We start from the raw sequence: 6803 nt of genomic DNA on the forward strand, positions 1-6803 counted from the left end.
TGTATGCAGAAAACTATACAGCATTGAAGAAAGAAATTAAGGAACACACAAATAAATGGAAGCATATACCGTGCTCATGGATTGGAAGAATTAATATCATCACAACGTCCATACTACCCAAAGCAATTTATAGATTCAACGCAATCCCTATTAAGATACCAATGACATATTTCACAGAAACAGAACAGACATTTCAAAAATTTATATGGAACCATAAACGACCCCGAATAGCCGCAGCAATTTTGAGAAAGAAACACAAAGTAGGAGGGATCACAATACCGGACATCAAACTCTACTACAAAGCCACTATACTCAAAACAATCTGGTGCTGGCACAAGAACAGACCCATAGACCAGTGGAACAGGATAGAAAGCCCAGAAATAAGCCCAGGTCTATATGGGCATCTCATATTTGACAAAGGGGGCAGAAGCATAAAATGAAGCAATAATAGCCTCTTCAAGAAATGGTGTTGGGAGAGCTGGACGGCTACATGCAAAAAATTGAAATTAGATCACCAGCTGACACCATACACAAAAATAAACTCAAGATGGATAAAAGACTTAAATATAAGTCGCAACACCATCAAAGTCCTAGAGGAGAACATTGGCAGGAAACTCGCAGATATCCCACGCAGCAATTTTTTCACTGATACGTCTCCTAAAGCAAGGGACATAAAGGAAAGAATAAACAAGTGGGACCCCATCAAAATAAGAAGCTTCTGCACGGCTAAAGAAAACATCAGCAAAATGAAAAGGGAGCCAACCCTATGGGAAAATATATTCGCTAATGATACGTCAGATAGAGGTTTGATCTCCAAGATATATAAAGAACTCACTTGACTCCACTCCAAGAAGACAAACGATCCAATCAAAAAATGGGCAAAGGACCTGGGCAGACGCTTTTCCAAGGAAGAGATACAGAGGGCCCAGAGACATCTGAAAGGAAGCTCGGCATCACTAGCCATCAGAGAAATGCAGATCAAAACCACCATGAGGTACCACCTCACACCGGTCAGAATGGCCATCATAAACAGATCAACAAACAACAGGTGCTGGCCAGGCTGTGGAGAAAAGGGAACACTAGTCCACTGTTGGTGGGAATGCAGACTGGTGCAGCCACTGTGGAAAGCAGTGTGGAATTTCCTCAAAAAGCTGAAAATGGAACTGCCTTTTCATCCAGTGATTCCCCCGTTGGGACTATACCCTAAGAATCCCAAAACGCCAATTCAAAAAACCTATGCACCCCCATGTTCATAGCAGCACAATTTACAATAGCCAAGCGTTGGAATCAACCTAAATGCCCACCAGTAGATGATTGGATCAAAGACGTATGGTACATAAACACAATGGAATACTATGCAGCAGAAAGAAAAAAAGAACTACTAAAGTTCGTGACAGCATGGATGGAAATTGAGAGCATTATGCTAAGCGAAATAAGCCAGGGGGCGAAAGACAAATACCATATGATGTCACCTATAAGTGGAACCTAACGAACAATACAAAGATGCAAGTAAAATAAGACCAGCAACCCTGAAAGGAAAAGAAACCAACAGAGACAAGAGGGAAGGAGGGAGAGGGGACGGGGGAAAAGGAAGGGAAGGGGAAAGTCAAGGAACATATAGCAAGGACTCATGGACAAAACCGAACGAGAAGACTGAGGGAGGAGGGGACAAGGGGAAGTGGTGGGGGGTAGGCAGAGACAAATGTATTTGAAAAAATAAATAGATTAAAAAAAATTTTCTTCGCTTCAAAAAAAAAAGCACAAAAAACAAAGAAGTGAAAACATTAATTAGAAAGAATATATACACCCTTATGTTCATTGCACCGTTATTTACAATTGCCAAGATTTGGAAGCAGCCCAATTGTCCATCAGTAGATGTGAATAAAACAAGTATGGTACATTTACACAATGGAATACTACTCAGCCATAAAAAAGAAAAAAGTTTACCCTTTGTGACAGCACGGATGGCTCTAGGGAATATTAAGCTAAGTGAAATAAGGCAGTCAGGGAAAGAGAAATACCATGATTTCACTCATACATGAAACCTAAAGAACACACTGAACTGACAAGCAAAATAGAGACAGACTCTTACAGCCAGCTGTCACAGCAGGCTCACAGCTCTGTAGTGTGGGGTGGAGCTGCAGAGATCGAGCAAAAAAGAAAAAGGCCTCATGGACCTGGATAAGAGTGGTGACTGCTGGGGGGAGAGGGTGGGTAGAGGTGGAAGAGGATATAAGTGGGATAAATGTAATGGAAAAAATAAGTTCTTTTTTTTAAATGGCAAGATCATTCTACTTATTGGAGTTATTTAATCTTAATCACAGATTCTGCCTTGCTGGTAAGCATATAACAGAATGTGCTGATGTTTGTTGTTAGAAAGCATTATGCATTTTAAACTTAATCTGGTATTTATGTTTTTAAAATTAATTGGGGTGACATTGTTTAATAGGATCATATAGGTTTCGAATGTACATTTCTATGATACATGATCTGTATATTGCATTATGAGCCCACTACCCAGATTGATATTTACAGTCTTTGACAAAATGTACATAAACAAATTAGTTTTTAGTTTACCTTGGCAAATACTCTATTTGGTTCATTCAATATATTGTATATACAAATTAGCTTGGAAGTAAAACAGTTAAAAATAAACATCATAAGTCTTAGACTTGATATGTCCTCCCTTCCACCTTTAGCAAGATTCTTTTCTGGTTACTGGTGTGGCTCAGTTGGATGGGCATCGTCCGCAAAGTGAAGGATGACTGGTTCAATTCCCAGTCAGACACAGGCCTGGGTTGTGGGTTTAGTCCTCAGTCGGGGCATGTGCAAGAGGCAACTGGTCTATGTTTTTCTCTCTCAACGATGTTTCTCACCCTCTCTCTCCCCCTCCCTTCCTCTCTCTCTAAAAATATATAAATTTTTTTAAAAAAAGAATCGTTCCTTTAACAATTTTGAAAGATTATATATTTGTAACATATAATATGTAAGTTTTGAAAGATTTTATACACACACACATACACACACACAGTCCTCAAAATCTTGTTTGCTGGTAAAGACTTGTTTCATGAGATTTGTTTTTAGTTTTCTTTTGCCTTTAGGCTTTTAAATACAGTCAATTCTCATTATTTGCAGTAGTTACATTCTACCAAATCCTCAGGAATTTAATTAGCATATAGAAGCTGAACCATAGCTTCTAGGGGGAAAACATGGTTAGGTTCCTGCAAGACTCTGGTTACAACATATTTGTAAACCAATCAATACATAGCCTTGTTTTATGTGTGTGCCATATGTGTGTGTGTGTGTATAAAAATATATAAAATATATATAATATATATTTGATTCATTAACACTAAGATCTTGGCTAACAGCACTGTAACTCATATTTGAATGCAGCTTAGCTAACATATATATTTTCTTTATAAGGCACATCACAAGCTTCTTGCACTTAGGGACACTAGCTGATGGCCATTGTAACAGCAAAATCACCAACAAAGAGCTGTAACAAAAAGGCAGTGCTGCTTTGTTTGACCTCATTTGGGATGAGTGTGTGTGTCAGGCAACTCAAATTTTTCATTGCTCTGCAATGAATATTTGTGAATGACTGAGAAAATGCTGCAAGTATTGATTTTGGAGTTACAAATAAATTTTAGTGAGCAGGCAAATTTGTAAATACAAAATCTGCGAGCACCAGTTTTACTAATACTATCTGCGTATGTTTCTTAAGAATTTTTGAAAAGGATTTTTGTAAATATTGCAAAGAATTAACCTTATAGTCATCTGTATGTGACTTCTGTAAGAAACATCCAAATGTAGAGAATTTTTATGAGATTATTTCAGTCAAACTGATGACATATGCCAGGGAACAAGATGTCAAATGTTCCAGAGAATAGCAGTTTTGCAGCTTCTCTTATGCATTTGAAATTAAGGAGGAAAGTAGAAAGATTGGGGAAAGCACTGGGGATTGGGTTACAGGGTAGTTAACAAGATTACGAGCTCTCTGGAGCGTTAATACTCCTGTGGAGAGGTATTGCAAAGGTGTGTTAATCTAGATGCACAGGAACAATGGACAGGATTGACTTAAAACCTTTCATTAAAGGTATATGCCTGGGTCAGGATTACCCACTGCGACCTTTGCAGTTAGAAAGGTATGATCAGATCACCCTGGGAGGTTCTTTTCCATAGAATCCCTTCTTTTTAGTCCACACTTCTACAACAATAATATGTAAGGCCTTCATACATAGAGAAGAATGTCAGGTTTCTTAGTTTTATTTTATCATGAAACTGAGTTACTCATTCTGCATTTCTGGATTCTCTTCTTAAATATTCAAGATAGGTGTAGTGTATGGCTATAAAAATTATGGCACAATTATATAAAATGTTTTGATCAAAAAAATATATATTGCTCCAAATTTGATTTTTGACAATCTTATTTGCTCTTTTAAAGATGGAAACCTTAAGGGTTAGATAAAGCTGGCTTGCTCATGGTCATTCTTCAAATAGAGACAAAAACAGGACACAGCTAGGTTTTCCATGATGTATTTTATGATAGTTTTTTACCTTGCCTCTCTGTGGAAAGATGAGCAGTTTATACCAGGTCAAATTAGTGGTCTTTACTTCATAGCTTTATTCTAGTCGTTCTCAAAGTTTAGAATGTATCATAACGGTTAGACTCAACGAGGGGGCTATTCAAACACAGATTTCTGGGCCCTATCCCAGAGGTTCTGATTCTGTAGGTTAGGCAGGAGCCTGAGAGTTTGTATTTGTAAGTTCCCAGGTGAGGCTGTCCCTGCTTGTCAGGGACCTCTTAATGCTATACTACTTGACCGAATTTCACTGGTTAGTTTCCTAGTGAGGTTGGTGAAAGAAGACAGGTTGGGCTTGCTATTCTGCTGTATTTTTTTACTAAGTTCTGTCACCTGTCTCAGCATTTTTTCTTGGACTGTATCCTTGATTCAGGTCAGCTTTGAGCTATTTATTTAATTCTTTAAACTCTTCTGAGAGTAATTAAAAAATCAGTTTTTTCTGGAATAGAGCTTTCAATGTGGGACTGGCCAAGAACTCTAATTAATAAAAGCTAGTATTCTCAAGATAGAATGTGGGTCAATATTCTAGGTTGCTTTTAAATAGCTAGGTTGATATTAAAGGAGGAAGAAATTGTTAAGTAATTATTTTTAGATTGTCATAGATCATGTTTGGAAAAAACAACTAAGAGTATATGTTTTCTAATGTAGCTTGTCATAAGCAAAATTGTATATGTTCAAAGAAATCTTGTAAATAAGAGTACTCCTCTGAAAATATTATAAAGCCTTCAGATTTCTTGTGAAAAAGTAACACCTGGAAAAAATATGTTAATGTTTTCAATGAAAACTCACCAAATGTTTACCTTAATTTTTCAACACTTAAAGTACTAAGTCTTTGAGCATTTATTATTCATACATCTTAAATGTGAAGGTTGGTTACTTTTGCCTGAGACCACAAGAGCAAAACATACATTTGTGAGCCCGCACAGATTCATTGACCTATGAAGTAAGAAATCCTTGATTTTATTTCTGTAAAGAGAGAAGAGAAAACATGAGAGCCAGAACAAAAATAGTATCATTTAATGTTTCTTTTTCCTCATGGATTTCTCAATTCTCTGTAATGGATAGCTTCCATGAGTCCTTAAAAAAGGATTTTTGTTAGCCAAAGAAACTTTCCATCAGCTTTCTTTCTTGCCAAAATTAAGACCTCCTGACTTGATATGTACTAACCCAATAATAACAAACTCTACGTCTGAAATTTTAGCTGCATATAGAAAAGTGGCTTAACTCGTGTTCATTTTGCCACTTGTATTTTAACCTGAATTATGTTTTCCTTCCTTTTTCAAGAATTATTAAGGTTTGTTACTTAAATAACTATACTATGTACTAGACTGGAGAAGAAATATTAACCTGTTGCCAAAAAATTATACAGGAATTTCCTTCTAGGTTAAGCCATTGACTAACCTTCAGCTTTAAGATATCCTGCTTGGGAGTAGGAAAATTGGTCAGCATAGAAAAATTATAGAAGCTCAGGTGATCTGAATAAATGTTGATATAGTAGGGAAGTCTACAATGTTGGTCATAGGACTGTTCCTCTCCCCATCTTTCCCTCCTTTGGACTTTTCCTTCCCCTATTCCCAAATGAATGTCTTGTAGTTCTTTTGTTCCAGGCTCCATCTGCTCTTTTGTTTGTTTTTTTGTTTTTGGCTCGCATAACTTGTATATAGTTTTTTTTTAAGTTCTCATAGCATCTTTCCCTCTTTCAGAAACTTGCTGAACTCTCAGCATGCCAAAGTCCTGAAAATCACTGGATAAACATTTATTTCAATCAAGTGTGTGGGGTGTGGCCCACACAATGTGAACAAGACATTTTCACAGAGCAATACTAAGCTATCCTAATCATAGAGGATGCCTGATTGTGTGACACCCATACACCACAGAGCCACTGATTTCAGCATCACAGGAAATCATTTTTGGGGTGGTGATTAACCATTGAGTGTTTTCCCTCCAAAATAAGTCAGAGAGAAAGAGCACCAAAAGAGTATAAGAAATTGAAAATAAGGATTCTTCACCTCTGAAATAACAGGTATCTGCATCCAACACTTCACTGAGAATTCAACTGGAGGAGGGCGATTTTATTATAGAGATACAAACAAAAGAACAAAAATTAGAGATATGGACATATAGACTGTAAGACTTATAAGAGAAAGACTGAAAATTTCCTGTAATGAGTATTAAATATCTTATGAGGAGAAATAAAAATTCTGGAATAGATGTTTA

The sequence above is a fragment of the Pteronotus mesoamericanus genome, unplaced genomic scaffold (assembly GCF_021234165.1).
Source record: "Pteronotus mesoamericanus isolate MK-2021 breed Mesoamerican mustached bat unplaced genomic scaffold, CSHL_Meso_final contig_82, whole genome shotgun sequence".
Taxonomy (NCBI): Eukaryota; Metazoa; Chordata; class Mammalia; order Chiroptera; family Mormoopidae; genus Pteronotus; species Pteronotus mesoamericanus.